At 37.4% G+C, this 23,250-nt stretch overlaps 1 long non-coding RNA gene across 1 annotated transcript in view; it reads left to right on the top strand.

Annotated features, from left to right (window-relative positions):
* The window catches only part of LOC137097074 (uncharacterized), a 73,880-nt gene that overhangs the window by 49,330 nt on the left and 1,300 nt on the right, over positions 1 to 23,250 (top strand). The window lies entirely within an intron of this gene.

Below are 23,250 nucleotides of genomic sequence, written 5' to 3'. Positions count from 1 at the left end.
AGGATATCAAAACATAACTGGATGACTTTCACTAGTCTCTGCCCTTATCCAAACATCACATGGTCATATCCAGACTTACAAGGAAATAATCAGTCTGAGCCAGGGAGAGACACTCTCACTTCTGTAATAATGTCTTCAAAATATTTTAAGGACTTTCTTACAATGAGTAAATAGTCATTCTTTCCTATAGAACACATTTTCAATAAGTATTAGAGTCTCACTTATCCAACCTTCACTTATCCACTGTTCTGGATTATCCAGTGCAGTTCAGGGTGGGAGAAAGAAAGAAGCCTTGTCTGTTTTAGTGATACATTCATAAATACAGTAATTACTACATAACGTTACCATGAAATTGAACTGCTTTTTCTGTTGATTTGTTGCAAATCATGATGTTTGGTGCTTAATTTGTAAAATCATAACATAATTGGACATTTAATAGGCTTCTTCTTAATCCCTCCTTATTATCCAACATTTTTGCTTATCCAACGTTCCGCCGGCCCGTTTATGTTGGATAAGCAAGACACTACTGTACATCCCAAAATTAGCTGGATGGTCAACTGAAGCAAGAGGGGTTGTGTGACACATTCTGCTAGGTTCTCCAATCTCTGGTGAACAACTCAAATGTCCAGAGAAATACCAAGGAGGTCAGAATTGCTGTCCCTTATCATTGAGTATCTGCTGCAGTCATATCCGATTTCCTGGTTTCCATTCGATGAGGCAAATAAGAGAATTTGTAAAAAGCTCACATGAGACATTGGAGTCCATGGTGGGTTTCACAAAAAATAGAAGCAATTGCAATCTTCTGCTATTCTTGATATGCAGGAACATGCACACACAGTGAGTGTTTCCTTTGAAAAATGAAATACAATTTGGGATGTGTGTACCACTTCTAATCCTCCTTGTTCAAAGATTCAGACTGCATGATAACAGTCTGATAACAAATGCTGTTGGCCAAAATTAATTCCAGGAAATACGATAATTCCCTCAAGAGCTTATGTTTTACAATTGCTCTCACTTCATATGGTTTTGAAGTGGATTCCTATAATTTTCCTCACAAAATGTCTAAAACAAAGCAAGCTTACTTTTGTAGGATAATGAGATGCAAAGCTTTTTAAAACCACTTGTTTTCTCTGGTTGCCTGAAATGTTTCTGAAGTTTTGACAATAAAACAGTGCATTAAAGGAGCAAGAAGAAAGGTAAAATTTCTTATTATTGTATATGTGCTTATTTAGTTTCTTTTAAAATGAATCTTAAATAGATTTCCTGCAAAGAAATTTGCGGTGTTGTTCTCTAATTTGTTACCTTTATCACTAGTTGTTCTGTTTTGGTTTTGCTAACTCAAAATAAAATAATCCTAAAGGCTGACTCTAAGTCAATGTGCTAAAGTAGGTCTGTAAAAATATTTGTAATTTTTGCTGTACTCAACAAGATTTTTTTCCATTTGTGGACCTGGTTTTTTGGAATGGGGAAGAGATGACTTGCTCAGAAAACTTCATCATATATTTCTTACAGACATTCAACAATGTTTTAGGCAAAATACAGCATGTTTTGCAGAAAACACACAGGTCTGTGTAATCAAACAACATATTTGCAGAAGTTAAATTTTCCCAAGAAAGTTCTGAAATTATAAAAAGGAAAAAAGTACAAAATCTCTTCTGATTTCATCCAGTGTGAGGAGAAAAACCTTTCAAATTCTTTATGCAATACTGATAAAAGTGAAGATTTGCTTCTCTTTCCAGAAGCTGGTTCCTGATCAAGGGAGTTTAGTTGGGAGTGATAACCAATGTATTCAGATCTTCACATTTGTTGTATGAAGGTGCTCCTAACCACAAGATGCTCAGTGACATTTAGGATGGAGCTTTAAGAGCATACTTGAATTCCCTTCTTCAGTTTTAGCCCCCTGTTTACTCAGATGAATGCCAGAATCAAGCTAGGTAAGAAGCCTGTTTTCAAAATTGTATAATTGTATAATTGCCTGCCATTGAGCTATATTGCTACAGTGCTTTATTAATTGAGGACTGCAAATTCGAAGGTTACTGTGTAAAAGATGAGACCAAAAATCGATCACAATATAATATTTATATTAAACTAAACATTTATTACACTGTATCATGTACTTGCATTCTCACCTTTCAGCTTCCATGTTCTGACTACCAGAAGTTTTGGGAAGTCAGTACTATGATCTCTTTATCAACTATGTTAGCTGGACGTGAAAGAGTAGCACTCTACAATACCTGAAGATGTTCACTTGAACATCAAGAAGATGACTACTTGAAAGCATTGAGGGAGAATGTTCAGGAGGTGATCTCCAGTATTTTCTGTTAATCTGGGTTGTCCTTGTTGCAGCCCTGATTCATTTCCAAATTTATTTGAATGATGCAGTATGATTTATTTAAGCATCAATGTGAAGTATGCTTTTTTTGAATGTTCACACTATATGATTATACATCTTGGAAGTAAAGATGATAGTAGATACTCAAAATGAGAAATAGAAAAACTCAAAGGGATATTAGGAATTCCAGCTAAGTTGTAATAATAAATCTAATTTTTTCTCTTACCTTCTGTGAGCCTTGGTAACAGTACTGTGAAGTCAAAAATGCCCACACCACAACTGAAAGTGAATCCATGAAGTCCACAATTGTTCTATCAGAAGGACATAACCATCCCAGTTGGGGAAAGCTTTGAAAATTCTATTGCCTGCAGTTACATCTGATCCCCATGACACAATTTGCTCAAATATGAACATGTTTTATGTTTATTGTCTATATGACATAAAGTAAGGCAGGAGAGAGAGAGAAATTGAGAGGAAAAGAGCGAGACTAAGTTATTTGATGTTTGGGGGCATAACAATGAGATCACAAACTGAATGAATCAAGATGGCGATTCTAATTAAGCAGCGGAATAAGAAAACACAACATTTTCAGACGATTGAAATGCAATCTTGTAGAACAGACACAAGGTGACTTGACAATGATAGGACATATCCCTAAGAAACCTAGCTGTAATTTTCACCAAACTAGATTCTTTTGTACTGTGTAATTTCATGCAATGTCCCACTGGGATACTCTCTCATCGTTTACAGTTCCCTAGGAGCACCAGTCATCAAAAAGTTTCTGCAATTTTGCCCTCTGCAGGTTTCTGCGGCATAATGGTAAGATGATAATTTGCAAGCTGAGAAATCAGAGGACTTACTATGGCTCAGAATATCTACATTAAGGTGGAAAAACACTCTTATATCATATAAAAATTAAAGGCATAACATGCTACAACTGCGTGCTAATATTTGTAGGATTTTTTTCATGTCAGGAGCAACTTGAGAAACTGCAAGTTGCTACTGGTGTGAGAGAATTGACTGTCTGTAATGATGTTGCCTAGGGCATGCCTTGATGTTTGATGTTTTACCATCCCATGGGAGGCTTCTCTCTTGTCCCTGCATGGGAAGCTAGAGCTGAGATGGGCGCTCCCCCCACTCCCCAGATTCAAATTGCCAACTTGTTGGTCAGCGGTCCTGTCAGCACAAGGATTTAACCCATTGCGCCACCGGGGGCTCAATTTGTAAGATAATATGTAAGTATGACAAGAAAAAAGGACAAGATCAGCTCATCAAGAACTCCAGTCTTTTGATGGAATCTATTTCAGTATGGTTCTTGTGGGTTTTTTCGGGCTATAGAGCCATGTTCTAGAGGCATTTCTCCTGACGTTTCGCCTGCATCTATGGCAAGCTTCCTCAGATGCAGGCGAAACGTCAGGAGAAATGCCTCTAGAACATGGCTCTATAGCCCAAAAAAACCCACAAGAACCTAGTGATTCCAGCCATGAAAGCCTTCGACAATATATTTCAGTATGCTTTTAAGGAGAAAAAAAAAGAGATACTGTAAATGCCATAGACAAATTTTTCACACAAATTCAAGTTTTCAGATTGATATTTTGAGACTTGATTTTAAAAGATAAATCTAAAAAAACAATAATTGGTTTAGGATTTTGATTTTTTGTTTTTAGACTACAGCTCCCAGAATGGCTGGGGATTTTGAGACTTTGAGTCAAATTTTTTCCAAACTCTATATTTTAATGAGTAAATCACTATACATCTGCAAATGATGAACGCCCATAAATGAAGACCTCACCACTTGAAAGGTTGAAGCATAAAGTTTCAAGTTATTGTCACTGGTGCACAAGCAGCCCCTAAGGCATTTGCAAGATGATGACCGCCCCAACATAACACCTAATGAGATATTTATTTATTTATTTATTTTATTTGCTGCATTTGTTGACCGCCGTTCTCAGCCCTTTAGGGCGACTCACGGCGGTGTACAACATATAAAAAACAATTTACAATAAAGCAATCATCACTAATACACAATAATATAAATTACACTAAATAATCCGCTCCGCCTTATCGTAGAGTCATAACCAATCTCGCAATTCATATTCCGTTCCAGTTGTCGTTACCAGTTAATGTAGCACTCAGTTGAATGCCTTCTCAAATAGCCATGTCTTTAGGCTCTTATGGAAAGACATAAGGGAGGGCGCCTGTCTGATGTCAACAGGGAGGGTGTTCCACAATATTCTCAAATTGCTGGGTAATTTTTTGAGATTTGTTTCTGGCTCAAAATGCATAGCCAAACTTGATAACTCATTAAACCATTCATAACCCTTGGTGTTGCCATTGTGAGATATGCTGCTTTGAAATTTGATCTCTCATTTTGAAACACTCTGTATATGATTCTGCTGGAATGTGCTAGGCCATTTCCCTTTGCTGTGAAAGTTTGTCAACTGTTTTGGAAACACTAGACCATTCTAGGAATGTTGACGGTTTCCTATTAATTATAGCAGGTGTTTCTGACTACACAATGTAAATTGGAAGCTGACTCCCCCTGAATCAGTTGGACAATCTCAAGGTCTTCTCATGTGTCATCACTTCTGGAGCAATTTACTGCAATTTATTGTTGAAATACATTAGATTATATTAAGAGTGGAGATGCTGCATGAATTTGAACTTTGTGCATACCCACATGAACTGATGTGATCTTCCTCTCCAGATGAATGTGTGGATTAGAAAATCGTTATTTGAACTTCCTGAATATTATGGTATCATTCTTGGCCTTTAAGAAAATACCAACATTCATTTCATTTTGGCTCATTTTGAAGGAAATACGTTTAGAAATATGTGTAGAGAGAGGAGTAAACAACATGAGAAAGAGAGCCAACATATCCTAGGACTGGGAGAGGAGGGTTCAAATCTTTATTTGGTCATTAAACTCCACTGGATAATCTTGGATAAGTCACATGAATTTGAAAGCATAATAATAAAAACAATAATACTTTGTATCCCACCATCATCTCCCCGGAGGGACTTGGGACGGCTCACAGAATGCTCTCAATAGTGCAACACAATACAAATACAACAAAATACAAAAAGACAAAATTAATAACAATAAAATTAATCCCATTACACATAAAACAGCAATAAAACCTCTATCAATGAAATATACTTTAAAACCTGGTAACCTATAAACTAAGCATAGAACATCATAAGCAATCACTACAAACACAAGAAGCGGCACAGTCCAGCAATAGATTATTTTGTCCATTTCTGACTAAAAGGTCTGGATTATCTACTATGACATGAGTGGAAAACACTTCGACCTTGACTAGAAATGGGAAGGCCTAGGAAAAATGGGAAAAATTGGGGGAGGGGGGAAACACATTTTTACCCATTTTCCAGACATTTTTTTCTGGAAAAATTGAAAAAAAAGTGTGTAGAAACAAAAAGTCCCAGAAATCTTTCATTAAGATCTTCATGTTATATAGTTTGAATGCTATGTCAGAGATATATTATTTATCATAGGAAAAGAACATATTCTACATACTTTTCAATTTTTCTAGGAAAAAATAAGTTTGGAAAAATACAAGGGAAAAACTGTTGTCCCGTTCCCCCCCCCCCCCCTCCAATTTTTCCAGTTTTTTTCCAGGCCTTGCCATCTCTAACCATGATCTGTGTGTGGTCTATGTATTTCTCAAATGGCCCTTGCATCCAATCTTCCTTTCCACAATGTTTTCTTAAATATCTAAAAATACATGTTTCCGAATTAGAAAATGCCTTAGGGTGGTTTAGCACTTTTTTCTTTTTCTATTGTTTTGCTCTGATACCAAACTAAAAAAAGTAGTACATGCCAATGTGACTCTAGGCTGCAGAAGTATAGGAGTATATTGTCTAGATCGAAGGAAGTCATAATCCCACTCTATTCTGCTTTGGTGAGACTTCACCTGGAATACTGTGTCCCGTTCGGGGCACCACTATTCAAGAAGGATATCGACAAACTGCAACAATTATAGTGCAGTGATTCCACTTTAAATGTGATGGTTACAGACTCAGACCACACAAACAAAAGATTATTTTTATTAGTGAAAAAATAATGCTCATCAAATGAGAAATATACTGTTGATATCAGTTGTTCCATTGGGTTGTTGTGGGTTTTTTCGGGCTATATGGCCATGTCCTAGAGACATTCTCTCCTGACATTTCGCCTGCATCTTTGGCAAGCATCTTCAGAGGTAGTGAGGTCTGTTGGAAATAGGAAAAAGGGTTTATATATCTGTGGAATGACCAGGGTGGGACAAAGGACTCTTGTCTGTTGGAGCTAGGTGTGAATGTTTCAACAGACCACCTTGATTAGCATTTGATGGCCTGGCAGTGCCTGGGACAATCTTTTGTTGAGAGGTGATTAGGTGTCCTTGTTTGTTTCCTCTCTGTTGTTTTGCTGTTGTAATTTTTTTTTTAAAAAAAATGACACCAGGTCACATTACTGGTGTAGTTGTTGCCACAGCCACAAGATCAGGTTGTGTTTCCAGCAAAATAGGATGGCACAGAACATAGTATGTTGCTCTGCCACCAGATCTCATCTCCCTCTACCAAGAAGAATTGCTTTGCACTCAGAATATTCAAGACAGAAATAACATATTGAATTTAAAATATTTCAGGCAGATCAAATTTTTAAAAAGAAAACCCTAATGTAAGAAGAAAAAAGCATTCATTGGCCAGATGCCTCAAGGCCTGGCAAATCAGTTTTATGCTGCCATTTCTCAGATTTTGTTTAAAAAATGAACTTTCAGTGCTGTATTCTTGGCAGTATTTTCTCCATTCGTTCAACTATTTCATTGTGTAAGCAAGAAAGGCTCATTTTTAAAGCCATTATATACCCTCAACTTGACTTACTATCCACAAAAAGCATAAGTCAAAATATTTTAGAATTATGTTCTTGCAACGGAATTTGTGTCTATCAATGTTTCACCATATAACAACTTGCTTTTTCAGCAGTTAAATGTTATCTGATGGAAAGTGGTTTGTTATTTGTAGATTTTGTGTTACATTTATGCAAGGGGCATTCTGCTGCAGTGTGCATTGGGGAGGGAAGGGAGGGTGGCTTATTCATCCTTATAGCCTAGGGCCTATCACACTGATATCTGTCATGTTTCTGCATCCTTCCCTAAGACAGACAATTGGATTTGGATGATGGGTGGCATTTAAACCTCCCAAAATGCTTTGATATATGGCTCTAGTACAGTGGGGGGAAACGAAAAGGCACCCCTAATCTTGATTGCATATATTCTAGCATTAATATTGATTGCTATTTTTCTATTCAGCAGTGTAGGGAAGTCAGTTTGACAAGGACACTCATCTCCCCCCTCCCCCCCAAAGTTCCAGAAGTTATATATGTGTCTAAAATGTATCCCAAAAATCCACACATGGGCAACCTGTGTTCCAGTAGTATTCTAAAAATGCTCCAGCAAAGACAAGCACAAATCAAGACCCAGGAATGATCAGAAAACATCTAATCAACTTCCAAGAAAAGATATGCGCAAAGCAAAGAAGTTAGAAAATCCAACTGATATTTATCTTTGCATTAATTAACAACTGCCAGTTTGGTGTGCGAGCTCTCAGGATTTCAAAGTTCTTCTTCAGTCAAAGGGGAGAAATGTCTGTGTAAGATCAGTGCCTTGAAAGGTGCAAGAATATACCATATATATAATTTGCTAGATGTTGTGGTTTGGCCCCTAAACGCCCTCCAAAATAAGCAAGGAGTTTTATTTTTGTGCTGTGTGCTGTACAACCCCATTCTATTTCATTTGAAAGGATATCTTAAACAAGAGTTAAAGGGAAATAACAATAATTTTCACTGAATATGAGACCTTATGGGGGTAGTGGGAAATCCTGATCTCAATCCATGGCAGTTTTGTCTAATGTTTCCCAAGAATAATGAGCAACCTATTTTTGCTCATCAGAAGGTGGGGAATACCAAGAAAAGTCATATAACAGTGGGAAAAAGAAACAGAAAAGTATAAGAGCTTTCTACTGAAATTTTTCTTCTGTTGCTGAAAGGCTCCTTTTGTCTGCATGAACAGGTAACATGCAATTAATAGGTATCTTTCATTTTCTGTTGTGATTTTCCTGGTTACATAATAATGGAAACTCAGAATTAGTGCTACAAGTATTCCAGCATGTTGACTCCGCAGGGGGGAAAGTAATAAGATCACAGATATAAATGAGAATTGGTTACAAATCTCAAAAGAAATGAGAAAACAGAAAATGGCACATACCAGTTTGCATGCTCACATTTTTGCAATGATCATTACAGGCTGGTAACCTAAAGTTGTTATTGATTTTCAACATAGACTTCTAATTATAGGAACTATCATTATACAGTTGGGTCTTAACTAGTTGTATGAGTGAGTACGTAGCTGTGTTAATTATTTTACAGAGAAAGCATTGCAATATTCATACTCTAAGGAAAATGATATTTTAATGAGTGGACTTTCACTATTAGTTTAACCCCTATGGACCAGGATGAAAATAAGCAAAAATACTTTTGTTAAGTAACTTATTTATTTATTTACAGTATTTATATTCTGCCCTTCTCACCCCGCAGGGGACTCGGGGCAGATTACAATGTACATGTACATGGCAAACATTCAATGCCATAGACACACAACATATATAGACAGACACACAGAGGCCATTTAACATTCCAGCTTCATGAAGGTATTCTGGCCACCAGGGGAGCTCTTGCTTCACTGACCCTTTGTGACACTGATGGAGTACTTCATCATTCTTTGCATGCTTGCTGGAGATTTTTATGGTGTTGGAAATTAGTTAAATTAGCCTCCTCGCATAAGCAGTACCTAAATTTCCTACTTGACAGATGCAACTGTCTTTCAGGCTGCAAAGGTCTACAGAAAGCTACACAATGGTCAGAAGCTCACTCTGATCTGGGCTGGCTTCGAACTCATGACCTTTCGATCAGTAGTGATCTAATGCAGTTGACTCCTAGCCAGCTGCGCCACAGCCCTGGTGCAGCTGGAATATTCTGGAATATTTTCTCATCCCACTGGAATTCTACTGTATAAGAGTTAGTGGTAATGTTAACATTACATTCATAGTTGAGAGTTTAATATTCAGTGACTACAGGAAAAACAAGAATATTACACTCTTAATTACAAATACAACAACTAATAATCTTTATTTGTACTCCACCAACATCTCCCCAAAGGGATTTGGGAGAGCTCACAGAAGCACTCCAAGTGCCACATGCAGACAACAATACATAAGTATAAATAAAATTACATAAATATAATAATAGTGCATAAAAATCTCATTAATAAAATTATAAAAATTTGAAAATTATAAAATTTCTAAAATGCAGTGGGATCTACCATCCAGCTATCTATCATAACAACTGCATATATCATTTTCTTTTTGGCATTGTGGTTTGCTGAACAACAGAATGTGACCCTTTTTGTTGTGTCTCAATATTTTTCATTGACAAAAACTAACCCAATGACAAAAAGCATTAGATTGGATAACTTTTTCGCACTCATTGTTTTTGTTTGGGAGGGCAAGAGGGAAGCTATATGTGGCACATAATAGGAAATTGGATAATAATAGGAAGCTGCCCAATGTGGTATACTGGTAATTATTTTCCTACATTGTACCATTGACTAATACATTTCTACCTATTAGCAACAATTATTTATTTTTTGACAGCTTACTAGAAAATGACAGCCACTGATTCAAGAATCAGTACTGGTTGTCATAACTCAACCTCTGGAATCCATGGAATGCCTTGCAGAGGAGTTGGATAGCAATGAGTTTGGTGCTTCAGAAAGATCCCACTCAGAATGAAAGAAGCTGATGGCTGAAACAGCTAAAGGGATCACACTCAGCAGAACTTGATAGATGCTAAAGAGATTCCTCTACCCTTTCATGACAAAGAAAGCAAGAAAAAGAAATGTCATAGGCACTGTCTGTTAAACAACCCAGAAAGAGTCACCTATAAATCTAATGGGAATCCTTGCTGTTAGCAACCAGTCAACCTCACTAACTATGCTCTTCATATTCCTGTGTCTCTTCAAATTCTTGATCCCTGGATTGGCTACATATAATAACTCATTATCACACCCCCTTTTAGCCTTGGATGCATATTATTACAAGTTACTCTGAAAGTTAGATCAAACATTTCTCCTCATAAGCACAAGGAAAGATGTCCATTATTCTAGAGGGAGGAAGATGCGTTGCCTAGGAGTGGCTGCTAGTGGACATACAGAGAGGCTTTGTGTGTACAGTACTGATTATATTGTTTGAACTGTACTCAGAATATTTTGTAAGCATTAAGGAGCAAATCAATGCTTATAAATAATTGAGTAACTTTGGATTTCTTGACCATACAAAGGGGCAGAGAGCACAGGGGAGATAATTGCCATCAATCAAGTAGACTGGCTTGACAGAAAATAACAAAGAGGACTCAAAAGCTTGGCAAGCTATATCAGCTGGGTAAAAAAAAAGCCCATAATCAAATACAATGCAATAAGTATTGAGAAAAAAACTATGAAATGGAGAGGGACCTTGTGCTATTGGGGGAGGGATATTATTCCTTTACCCTTAAAACATTCCAAGCATTCTTAATTTAATATGCCTGGAATTGTACAGTTAGAGTACATTCATGCCATTGCCCAGACTCTCACCACAGTTGTAGGATATACTCTTTACTTTTCACTGCCATTAGCATATGCAACTATATTCTTCAAGGCTTTTCCTGTGGGGGAAAAGCATATGGAGAAACAATCCTAAAGTGAAAGGTGGTGAACCCATTGTGCTAGCTACATCATGCAAGGCATAACAGGCATGACTCAATTTAAAGGAGGATTTCCTTAACAAAGCATGATCTTGGAGGTGTCTATGGACAACACCGGCTCTTTGGCTTAGACATGGAGATGAGCACCAACCCCAGCTCTTCAGCTTAGATACGGAGTTGAGCACCAACCCACAGAGTCGGACCTAATGTCAGAGGAAAACCTTTACCTTTACCTAAGTAGAACCTGAAGCGGGGGTTGTGGATAACAAAGCATTATGGCTCAGATGCTTCCTTAGAAATACAGAACAAGCTGAAACAACTTAAAGATGGGTTCTGGCTAAACGTCTCTGCGTCTTAGGGAGAGAAATAGATGTTTAGAATAAGCAGCACTGGAAAAGGAGTAATATTGGTTTTGTGAGTGGAGGTAGCTAATTGTGGTGAGGCCAGGGAGCACCCTCAGGGTCGTTCAAGAAGATGAGGATGGAACTTTTTGTTTTTCCTTCTTAACTTTTTAAATAATGGTATTATGGTTGGTTTCTTTTAATCAGAAATGAAGCATTAATTTTAATAAGAGGCACATCTTTTTAGTAGTCTGATGAAGCAACAACAACAGCAGCAGCAGCAATAAATACAAAAGTAAAATTATGTGGACACAAGATGCACTCTTTCTACTACTACCAATTAATTTTGCTTTTTTTAAAAAAAATAATCTAATTTTTGTCTGTAGGAAACCTGCTAACTACCCCACTGGAAGAATTCCTTTTTGCTTATCACAACCTTCAGATCTCCTCTTCATTCCTATCTCAGCAGCAACTGAAGAGCTGTACAATCTCATACCCACCAGCTCTCCTGATTTTGCAGGCCATTTCTGGCTCATCTTTTGCTATCGCATGCTCAATCTCTTGTTTGAATATCTCAGTTTCTCTCTTCTTTCACTTTCCCCCCCTTTGTTCTTGACTTACTTTAATTGGTGCAAATTGAGTTAAAAAAAAGGGGGGGGGGAAGTAATTTGGACAGAATTGTGAATGAAGAGGAAGAGCAGCATGGGACAGTCATGTCTTTCCCATCAGACTTAGGGTCCTTCCAGACCTATATCCCAGGATCTGATCCCAGGTTTTCTGCTTTAAAATGGATTATATGAGTCCCCACTGCCAGATAATCTGGGATAAACAGAAAATCTGGGATCAGATACTGGGATATAGGACCTATCTGGAAGGGCCCTTAGTCAGATGCATAAGGGTTGTATTTTTCCAGCAATCCCTTCCCCACCAGCTGACTCCATGTTGCCATATTATTTTCCAAGCTTAATTCAAATTCTGCATTTTCTTTTCTGAATTGTCTTCCTGTCCTTGTCTAATCCAGAAGGACTCAATTTCCCTAATTGCTCTCATGTCTATTTCAATTTTTCAATCCTTATCTGCCTTGTGTTATCACAAATATCCAGCCCTGGACTCAGCTTTTGGCCCTGTAATCTCAATGAGTTGGATGCCTGTTATCTAGCAAATCAACAGCATTCCATCATCTCTATCTGGATTCAGACATAAAAGATGAAAACAAAATGCAGACACATGGAGGGTACATTGTATGCAAGCACGATTTGTGCGAGTGCACAAAATAATTATCAATCACAGCATGGATGCCTGTGTGAAGGCATCAGTCTTAGCTTCCAATTGCTTGGCTTGTGGAGTGTGAATTAACATGAGATAGCTTTAATTGTGATCTTCCAACCAAGTTTTTTTAATAAAAACTTTTAATACAGGTATGGTTGAATAAATAAACTCTTCAGCATATCCCTGGAGATCACTGGCTTTTTTCACAGTTAGTGAATAACTGTATAACTTATATATACAAAAGCTTTCTGTTCGCAAAGAAAAGTGCATACAGATAGAAAATGCCAGATTGCTAAATTTTGAGGTGCCTTCAAATTCCAGTATACCTGCTAAACATCTAATATGTAAAATGTATAAATAGGAATGAGTTACCTTCTTCCCAGTATAAACATATTCTAAGCATTGTAATGTAAGGCCATGTTTTAATTACATCTTGTTACTGTCATCTTCTACTAAAGAGAAATTAGTAGGAATCACTAGGGGGCACCCTTCTCCTAAATACATTAGGATTCAAGCCCCTTCTCGAAAGCTTACTTTAAGGTTTCCATCTTCTTGACACGATGAATATAAATAGTGGGGATGCCAAGATTTTCAAAAATCATCCTGACAGTGTTTGCACCTGACTTAGCTGTCAGCTTGTCAACAGTACAATTTCTGATATGATCATATAGCTTTGCTTTCAAATAAACGTATTTCTCATCCTCCCAGAGATCTCATCTTCCAAGAAAACTGAGTATCAACGTATTTTCCTTGATATCTTAGGTATGAATGAGGATTATAAGGAAATGCACAATTCCTTCTCAGATTTCATTAGCATATGGCTCATAAGTCATGTGCTCAGGAGGCTTTCAGCTTCTCCTTCAGTCTCTTAATCATTAAGTTGACATTAGTTAATCCTCTGTTGGCTGGTGCATTAGCCGTGTACTTTTCAAGAAATATATAATTGAAAACATTTTTTTCCACTTGACACCAGAAGAAATCATCCAATAAATGTTCTACATGAATTCTAGTTTTACAAAAATGATTGCCTAGTTTCTGTAACAAAAGGGCTATTAGATTGCCTTTGATTTTTTTTTCTTGCCACTCAGAATCATGTATTTAGAGGATATTTGGGAAGTATGATGGCATGGAGAGTTAATTTTACAAAAACTCAAAACAAAAAAAAAACCCTCAGATATGCTCAAACCATGCATACCTACATGAGACTAAAAATTGTATAACTCACCTAGGGAATTTCTCTTTTGCATAAGAAATGCCGCTTATTAGCTTTATAACTCATTGAGTAAAAGATGAATCAGTAAGCTTAAGTACTTCTCCTTTGATTCCAGCTGAGAGACTCAAGCAAATATTTCCAGTGCAATCAATGGATCTTAAAAATGTTTAGTCTTAGCTGAATTGTACCTTTATTTGCGTATTTACTGAAAATTGCGGCTTGCACTGCAGTTATGAATTTGTATCCTGTGGTCACAACTCTACAACTACTCTGCATTTAGTTATAGTATGTATTCACAATTGTGCTACTATTGCCATAACTCTGAATATGTCCAAAACTCCATCTCAAACCCTAGCCACTCTGAATGACAGAATTTGGTTCTCCTAGTGAGTACAACAGGAAGACATGCCAGCCCTCTCAAGGCACAGGTGAAGCTAGCACTTAAGATTTAAATGTGTGAAGGCACTCCTGTTCACTACAGAAGCCTGGGCCGTCAGGTTCAAAGGTGCGGTGAGTATTCCCAATCTGTGGATTGGTGTCTTTAGGGAGAGTGTAACTCATTCAACACAGGCTGAATCCTTATACCTGGTTTGCCTTCCAACTGACTGGGAGCACCCCTGCTTTGTCTGGAGCAAGTTTTCATTTGTTTGTCCTTACCCACTCAATTACTAATGACAGAGACTGGTTTAGGAGCTGGGCAGCCTTCTTGGCTTTGGATGGAAAGGAATAGTAGAACTGGTGTCATTTGCATATAAATGACACCATACCCCAAAATTTTGGATGACATCTCCAAGCGGTTCCATGTAAATGTACAATAGCATGAAGTTTGCAATTCTTCATTCCATTGTAAATTGTTGGTTGGAAGGGGCTGCAAATATTATCCTGCTGCATCCAGACAACAGATTTTGATTATTGCAGGGCCAGTTCAGGAGACTGTGCTTTATTTATGCTTTTGTAATTAATGACCTTATCACAAAGGCCAGGCAAAGTGTCTCACTTCACTTAACTTCATGGAAGAAAGAGAAGGGCAGTGGGGTGAATCCATCGCCTCATGCATAGCTCCCTCTTTGTGATGCTTCTCTCATCACACATGGGGAGCATTGCCCTTTTGGGGAGGATCCTTGCTGGTTCCATTGGAGCCAGCACAATCCTGTGTTGTAAGGGAAGCATCCAATGATACTTCCACCCCAATTGTGTGACTTTTGGCCTCTGCCAAAAGTCACACAATGTTGTGTGATGGCCAACATGGGGCTTCATTCCCAAACAGGCTGGAAGTGTCCTAAGATGCTGAATTTGGCGAGTGAGTTGTGGTCATACATCAGCAATGTAAGTTCTCAGCCCCAAGGGCATATTCTAGGGAGTAAGCAGGTATTTCGCCATGTTTTTGTGTGACTGGGCCATTTCAGACCCAGTGAACAAGTCCTTTTAACTACAAGAAATCCTGAGTGCTTGCTGTTTTAGAAAATGCTCCTCCAAGCTTAAAATGATCGGGGGGGGGGGGGGAACCTATGGGAAAATGCTTCCATTCCCTATAAAGGGCATCTGGGGATAAATAAATTGTTGGAAAAAATGGAATATGTTCCTTGGATGTTACAAAAGGAGTCTACAGGATACACTTTTCCCACAAGAGAAGGCCAAACACCAAAGTATGCTCAATTTTTTTTTTAAAATAAGGAAACAATTGTTAAGGGCAAATTACCATCATGGGACCATCTGACATGTTCATGGGAAAGAAGTTTGAGATGCTCAGTGAACAAATCATAGCAACCTACACTTGAGTTTTGTTTTCCAACACTGAAATAATCACAGAGTATTCCCTGACTGTTCGTGCCAGCAAAATAGCAACAATTTTTTTTTCAAGAGTAGATAAGACTTGAAAAATGCTTGCAAAGAAAGAAAAACATATGAAACAACATAAGAGAGCAAGGTTCTGAGGAAGGCTCAACTTAAGCCATTTTGCTGCCTGAGCTTGAAGAGGGAATGGTGCCTCCCCCACATAGAGATACATATTAAACTACCCAAAGCTGAGTCAGTTGCTTGGCACATGAGGAAGAAAATTGTATTAAAACGTGTTTGTGAGGAAAGTGTATACTACAATATTTGGGTAGTGGCGGATGGGGGTGTCTTGCAATATGGTATAGAATTTGGATGGGCCAAGAGTCCGTTGACATTATTAAAAATACAGCACGAATGACATTGATAGATTTTCATGCCACATGCATGAGCAGAAAATCTTATCTATTTTTTTTTTCAGTCTAGAAAGGTGAGAATGGAAAAATCAAATCCTTATTCAAAGCATTTATCAGATGACTATTGCTTGTCAGGAAGGGGACAACTTGAAACTAGGTGGATGGAATAATATAATAAAACACGTCACAATTGTTAGAAACTTAAAATAACTGAGTGGGATTTTTCATGTATAGAAGTTATTATGTTTAACTGTGTCTATTCGCTGTGGTTAACGGCTGCAATTTATATGCACTTCATTGACAAATTTGCAGAAAAGGATATTATCCGTAATGGAATTCAAACATACAATAGCCTAAAAATTGCAAACTCAGTTTAATAATAGACTATCCTGAATTATAATTTGAAAAGCGTAAATACATATTATCATGAGCTCTCCTTTTATGGCAAAATTCACTTGAGAATATAAAGAATTTCAATCCATGGGCTACTCACTGTCGGAGTTCATAGCCTACTCATTATTTCAATTTCCTTGTCTGTTACAATATTAGTTGTTTCTTGTAATCTCTATTGTTAGTTCAGTACACTGCACCTCAATATCACACTAAAGATGCCATATTTTGTCCTATTCCTGCAGGGCCTTCAAGAGAGTGGATACAATGAAGAAGATGATTTCTGAGCCAAATGTTGGGCTTTTCCTGGAGCAGTTATTCTCAACCTGTGGGTCCCCAGACGTTTTGGTCTTCAACTCCCAGAAATCCTAACAGCTGGTAAAGTGTCTGGGATTTCTGGGAGTTTTAAGCCAAAACACCCGAGGACCCAAAGATTGAGAATCACTGGCCTAGAGTCTAGTGGAGTGCACCAGCAAGAAGTGGTGTAACAAAGATGAATGGTGTGCATGGAATGGGAACCTGCCCATAAATTGCACCAGAAGCTCCAATATTTGCTTTAATTTTGCCCAGAGAAGGATGCCTGTAATTTTTCCCTGAGAGGGATGCCTGATTAAAAGACTGAGACATATTCCAAAAGTCACTGCAGCTGGACCATGTGTTCATCTGGATGTACTCTCACTCCTGGATTGCTTTTTACCTAATAATAATAGCTTCAGTTGCTTGGATGAAAGACAATATGATGCTGTGGTTTGAGAACTGGTCGCAGGTTCTAGAATATCCCGGTTCTGAGCTAAAAATCTGCATATTTGAGTGTCTGTATGTCCCTGCAATCAGAAATCATATTTTTTATCTGGGTTTGTTCTTGGGTTTTAGATTTCTGTTCCTGATTGGCACAATTTCTCTAGCCAAGACAAAGTTGTGGCCATCTAGTCAATGTTGTACATCTTTTCACAATAAGAGCAATCAGGAACAGACATGTATAACCCAGGAACAACTCCATGTCTGCACAGATGGCCTTGCAGCTTATATAACCCAGGAACATAACTTACACAATGATTCTCATCTTTGGATCTTAATTTTTTTAAAAAATGAAATTTCCAGCAGAAGTTCCATGGCAGCCATTTTGGAGGCTGCAAAATCCCACAACAAAGCAGCAAGTGTGGACAACGGAGGCAGAAATCCCAGGAGCAATAGGTCTGTATCTGGACATCTTCTCAAATCCTGGGTTATTTTGCCCCTGATTAAAGCACATGATTTGGTGCTGTCTGGAACCACCCTCAGTGGAAGGAACTGGCAAAACAACCTCTGACTATTCCATGCCTAAGAAAACCCTATAAAATTCACGGGGAAAGGTGACTTGAAGGCATACATACATATACACAATTATAACTCGCTGTCTCCTCTCCCTGAGCTCGTATCAGTCAAGTCACTTAACAATCTCCTTTGTGACCCTACCTCCCTCTGGCTTTTTCCCCACTTTGGAATACCTTTATCTTGGAATGACATTTCACATTCCCCAAACGAATCTGGATTTTGCTGTATTGAAAAGATTTTGCAAATCAGTTAGTTATGAAAACTGTTTTCAGTCATTCTTTGAAGCAGCATCCCATGTAAACACTGAAGCAGAGAATTTGGTCTGGAGTGGATTTAGAGAACAAAAGCCACAAAAGAAATTGCTTGCAAAGGCTCAGCCCATTAGCAGTGATGTAAGTGCCACCTACTGACTAACATCTACTGACTTTCTGGAATGCGCACTGCTTACTTTCTTTTCTTTGAAGATCATGCTTGTTGTTAAAAGACATAATCTGTGCCTGTCTGACAGGTTATAAATCCTTCAGTATCCTTATTTTCCTAGTGTCTCAGTTTAATGCCAATTCTAAATATGACCAGAGATAAAACAGAAACTACTTTCATGTTTATGGTTGCCTCCTATATTTGCTTGAATACAGTTTAACCGACAAGGTTAAACTGTAGCAGGTCTTCTTGTTGTAGTTATGTGCTGTCAAGATGGCTTTGATTTATGGCAATGTGATGAATGGGAGGCTTCTAGGAGGCCACTTCTTCACTGTTATACAAAATCCAGATTATCTATTTTGAACTGGATTATATGGTAGTGTAGACTCATATAATCCAATTCAATGTAGATAATGTAGATTATCTGCTTTAATAATCTGGATTATATGACAGTGTAGAAGGACCCAGAGATCCAGCTATTAACCTTGTTCAGGTGTAGCAAACTCTCTGTCATAATTGGGCCAGTTGACTCATGGTCCTCCTCTATGGTCAGAGTAGAGCCATATAATGCAGTTCAACTGAATTATATGGCAATGTAGATCCAACCTTTTCCTCCTGCTATCACTTTACTGAGCATTATAATATTTTCCAACAACTCATGCTATCTCAAGATATATACAGATATGACAGCCTCTGTTTAGCCATTTTGGTTTCTAACAAGATGAAGGGCCCTTCCACACAGCCATATAACTCAGAATATCAATGCAGAAAATCCACAATATCTGATTTGACCTTGAATATCTGAGTCCACACTGCCACATAATCCTGATCAATGTGAATTTTATACAACTGTGTGGAAGAGGTCGAAAACTTGCTTTTTTTTAGGACACAATTGTCTTTTCGAAAATCTATTTAATTCTTCTCCAGCATCATATTTCAAAAGAGGTTTTCCCACTCCTCCCTCCTATCATTTTTCTTCGCTGTCCAGCTTTCACATTCATGTATAGACACTAGAGTTCTATGGCATGGATGATCCTGACTTTGATATTCAGTGATGTATCTTTACATTTCAGGAGCTTATCTCCTGCCTCATCAGATAGGGTACTTTGCTTGTCGTATGCTGCTTGTTCTCCCATTTCAGGATGGAGCCCAGTACATGACACATGTGTACTTCTAGTTAGGCTCCATCCAGAAAGAAGAGAGCAAACGGCGTATGCCACTGTCATGTCAACATGGAAGCCTTCCTGTGTTGCCTTACCAGCAATGGGGAGTGGATGGTCATCAGTGCTTCCCCCAATGGGATGGGAGTCTCTTTAAATCATGCAGTGCAGGACATGGGTTCTCGATTTTCCCCAAAATAGATTCAGGCAAGTTCCCAAACCACCACCTCAAAAATTCTGATAAGGAAAAACATCCACATGCTAAAATCAGTAACACTTGACTATGCAGAAATCCATATTTAGGCATGGACAATCCATGGTTCTAAATGGTTCTAAAGTAATTACAAAACTAGAGGGTGTTAGTGATTTGCTTCTAAAGTGTTTCTAAAGTTCTGGTGGTGAAAATTTCAGAACTCTAACAAAACTTTCAAAATTTTGTTATAAATGGCAGTTCCTAATTGGATCTGTCATAAAAATTGCCAATAATGAATTTTTGAAAGTTTTGTTAGAGTTCTGAAATTTTCACCACCAGAACTTTAGCAACACTTTAGAAGCAAAGCATCAATGCCCTCTAGTTTTGTAAGTACTTTAGAACTATTTAGAATTATGAATTGCCCATGCCTAATATTTATAGCTAAGATTAAGGGAAGAGATATGGGAAAACCCATCAAAGATAGACTGCCTGGAGAGACAACTAGGAAGTTTACTCCAGGTGACCTCTTTTAGCCTTCACACTGGGGAGTCTTGTCCCATGTCCCATTTACATTGCCACATAAACCCATTTTTGAATCCATATTATCTGCTTTGTATTGGATTATATGAGTCTACACTGCCATGTAATCTAAAGCAGATAATCTGGATTTGGAAACTGGATTATATGGCAATGTGGATTCTAGGTAAATTGGCTTTTCCTGTTATTTGCAGAAGCCTATGATTGCCATACAGCTCTCTGGGGAGAAACATGTTGTTGGTTCTAGAAAATTGTGAGTTTCTTTTGGCATATGCCTTCATAATGAAAAACGTCAACAAGAAAATATGTTATATATATTATAGCCATCTTTATTTTTATCTTTAAAATTATTGAAATGTTTATATCCTTTCCTGCAACAAAAATTCTCAGCAGAGTGCAGAATAATATCAATCCAAATAATATTATATTGTAAAAGATAATATACAGTGTAAAAAATATTTTGCAAAAGATAATATACAGTGTAAAAATCCTATCAAGCTATCTAACGTATTAAAAACAAGTTAGAATCATCTACATGTAAACTAAAAATAATTAGATCCCAAAGGCTTTAATAATCTACTGTGGTAATGATTTAAGACAGATACAAGTGATTTCATGAGACATAGGAAATATTAGCCAAATCACACTTATCTACTTTAAAGCGGCAGCAGGTTCTCTTCCCTTTGTTTAAGGATGAGATGCCATATTGCAAATTGTTTATTTTCTGAAAATATAACACGAGTTAAACAAGGAAGAATTTATGTTTAACGGTCTCTTTTCTTGGTGTGTTGCTTCTATGAACTGGCTCACTGTTGTGGTTTGATTCAGGGTTATTTGCTTTTAATTTAACAACAATAAAATTAATCCAAGATATTAATTCCAAGTATTTGGTCTATAAGTCTTGTCTATCATTATACTTCAAAAGGTTCACTCCATGTTTAAAGTGTCTTTGGAAGACTGAGGGTGAAAAAACTGAAAAAGTCCTGATTTAATCAAATGCTTCGTATAGCCTTGATTCCCCTAAGTGGAGAAGGTAATTAAAAGGGAAAATATGAGGCAATTTGCATATGATGAGAGATTAAAACCACTAAAATTAGCCAATATAGAAAGGAAATGACTGGAGGGGAGAAACAAGTAAGATTTTGAACGGTGTGGCAAAAGTAAATACAGAACATTTGTTTATCCACTCACAGGTTATAGGTCTGGAACTACAAAACTTCCAATTACATTCGCAGGCAGCATGCTTAAAGCAAAGAAACAAAGTCTTTTTTTCCTTTCCAGACAGTTCACAAGTAGCCTGTGGAATGCATGAATATTTATCCAGAGTGTTAGCAATTAGTCACCACACAACAAACAACCTCCAAGGTTAAGTCGTGAACAGAGAAATCCATTGCCCCTTTAAACTGGGGCTAAATGGCAGTACAAACAACAGAATCTGACAAATGTTATGAAAGCCCTCCAGAGCTTACTTCTATGTAAATTTGTACAGGAACATGTTTGTTTAAGGTACTGATTTACATCCCATATTTCCTCCCAAAGGAGATCAAAGCCAACAATTTTATCCTCATAACAATTCTGTGAAGGAGCTGTGTCCATGCTATACAATTATAGCATTGGCCAGTGAAAACCTAGGGACTGTAATTTGGTGAGATACCATACTTGGAATTATTTTCTTTAGAGCCATAGTGATGTGGTTTAGTGAAGAAAACTATAATACTCTGGCAGAGAATTCCAAGAACTGCTGTACTTGCAGTGTAGTTCCAATCTTTAGGTTCCAATCACCGTTCATCTATAAAATTTATTGGGTGACTCTGGGCCAGTCACCATTAGGTTGTCCACAGTTATAGTGGTTTGATATCACTTTAACTGCCATTATTCTATCCTATAGAACAGACCTTTCAAAACATTTCATTTGTTGATACACAATGTAGACGTGCATCATTTTGCAACACAGTAATTCAGTTTTACTGGGCAATTGGAAAGTTTTTTCATGTCAGGAATGACTTGAAACTGCCTTAAATTAATTCAAAGTTGGCATTTCATTCCAGTGTGGTTTTTTAAAATTTCATTTATATAAATAGTTCTGCACACCCATAGTTCTGCACAGCTATAGGGCACTGGACTATATATATGACAGCAGTGTTATATGTATAACTATTCTGGTAAGATTTTTTTCTTCAACAAGCAGAAACAAGATGTACAAATTGCTCCAAAGATAGGTTTATTCTCTCTCTATTTGGGAAGCATTAGTGGACGGCAACATAAAACATTGCTTTCTTTATTTGGCTGTCTGAAAGCTTTGAAATTGACCCTAGAAAAAGGGGTCAAAAATTTCAACTGAACAAGTAAGAAGAAGCAAGTTCTGGCATCTTGCATTAATGGGGAAAAACAGATGCAACAAGTTAAAACGATGAGAAATGCAGAACACTTGATGCTTTCTATAAGATCTGGCAGCTCTATACAACATGTATAAATAAAAATAGACAAGTCTATATTCTACCACCATGATGTGAATGTCTCTGAAAATATATCATAAGTTGTTTCTAATTGTATCTTTAGGTTTTGAACTCTACTTGATGGACAAATCTGACTTCTTTGTAATATTTCTAATATCTGCCAACAATTGTTGTGTTTTTGCCTACTCTGTGTGTGTGTGTATTTTTATATATATATATAATTGTTTGAACTCTATCCAGAAATCAAAAACAAACTGGTGTGCTTATTGCAGCATAAGCTTTTGTAAAGTAAAATGCAATTCCGTAGAGTTATTAAATCTCGGTGTTTCAGGTAGCCAGCTCTGTGTGTCTTTCAATGTGTTGTTTTGTGATTTAGGTCATTTCATACTTACAGAAAAACCACCCCACCTATTGTGAAGTGGTTTGGTTTTTTTGGAAGATTTGTTTTCCCCTGAGCTGGAGAGAGTGCAACTTGCCCAAAGTCACCCAGTGGGATACCATGGCCAAATGGGAATTTGAACCTGTCTTCAGAATCATAGTCCAACAATTAAACCACTATACTACACTGTGTCTTAACATTCAATAGACTCTATGACTCAACAAACAATTCCTCCTTAATGAAGTCCCTGAAGCATGAAA

The sequence above is a fragment of the Anolis sagrei genome, chromosome 5, assembly GCF_037176765.1.
Source record: "Anolis sagrei isolate rAnoSag1 chromosome 5, rAnoSag1.mat, whole genome shotgun sequence".
Classification (NCBI taxonomy): domain Eukaryota; kingdom Metazoa; phylum Chordata; class Lepidosauria; order Squamata; family Dactyloidae; genus Anolis; species Anolis sagrei.
This window is presented reverse-complemented; position numbering and strand designations above follow the sequence as displayed.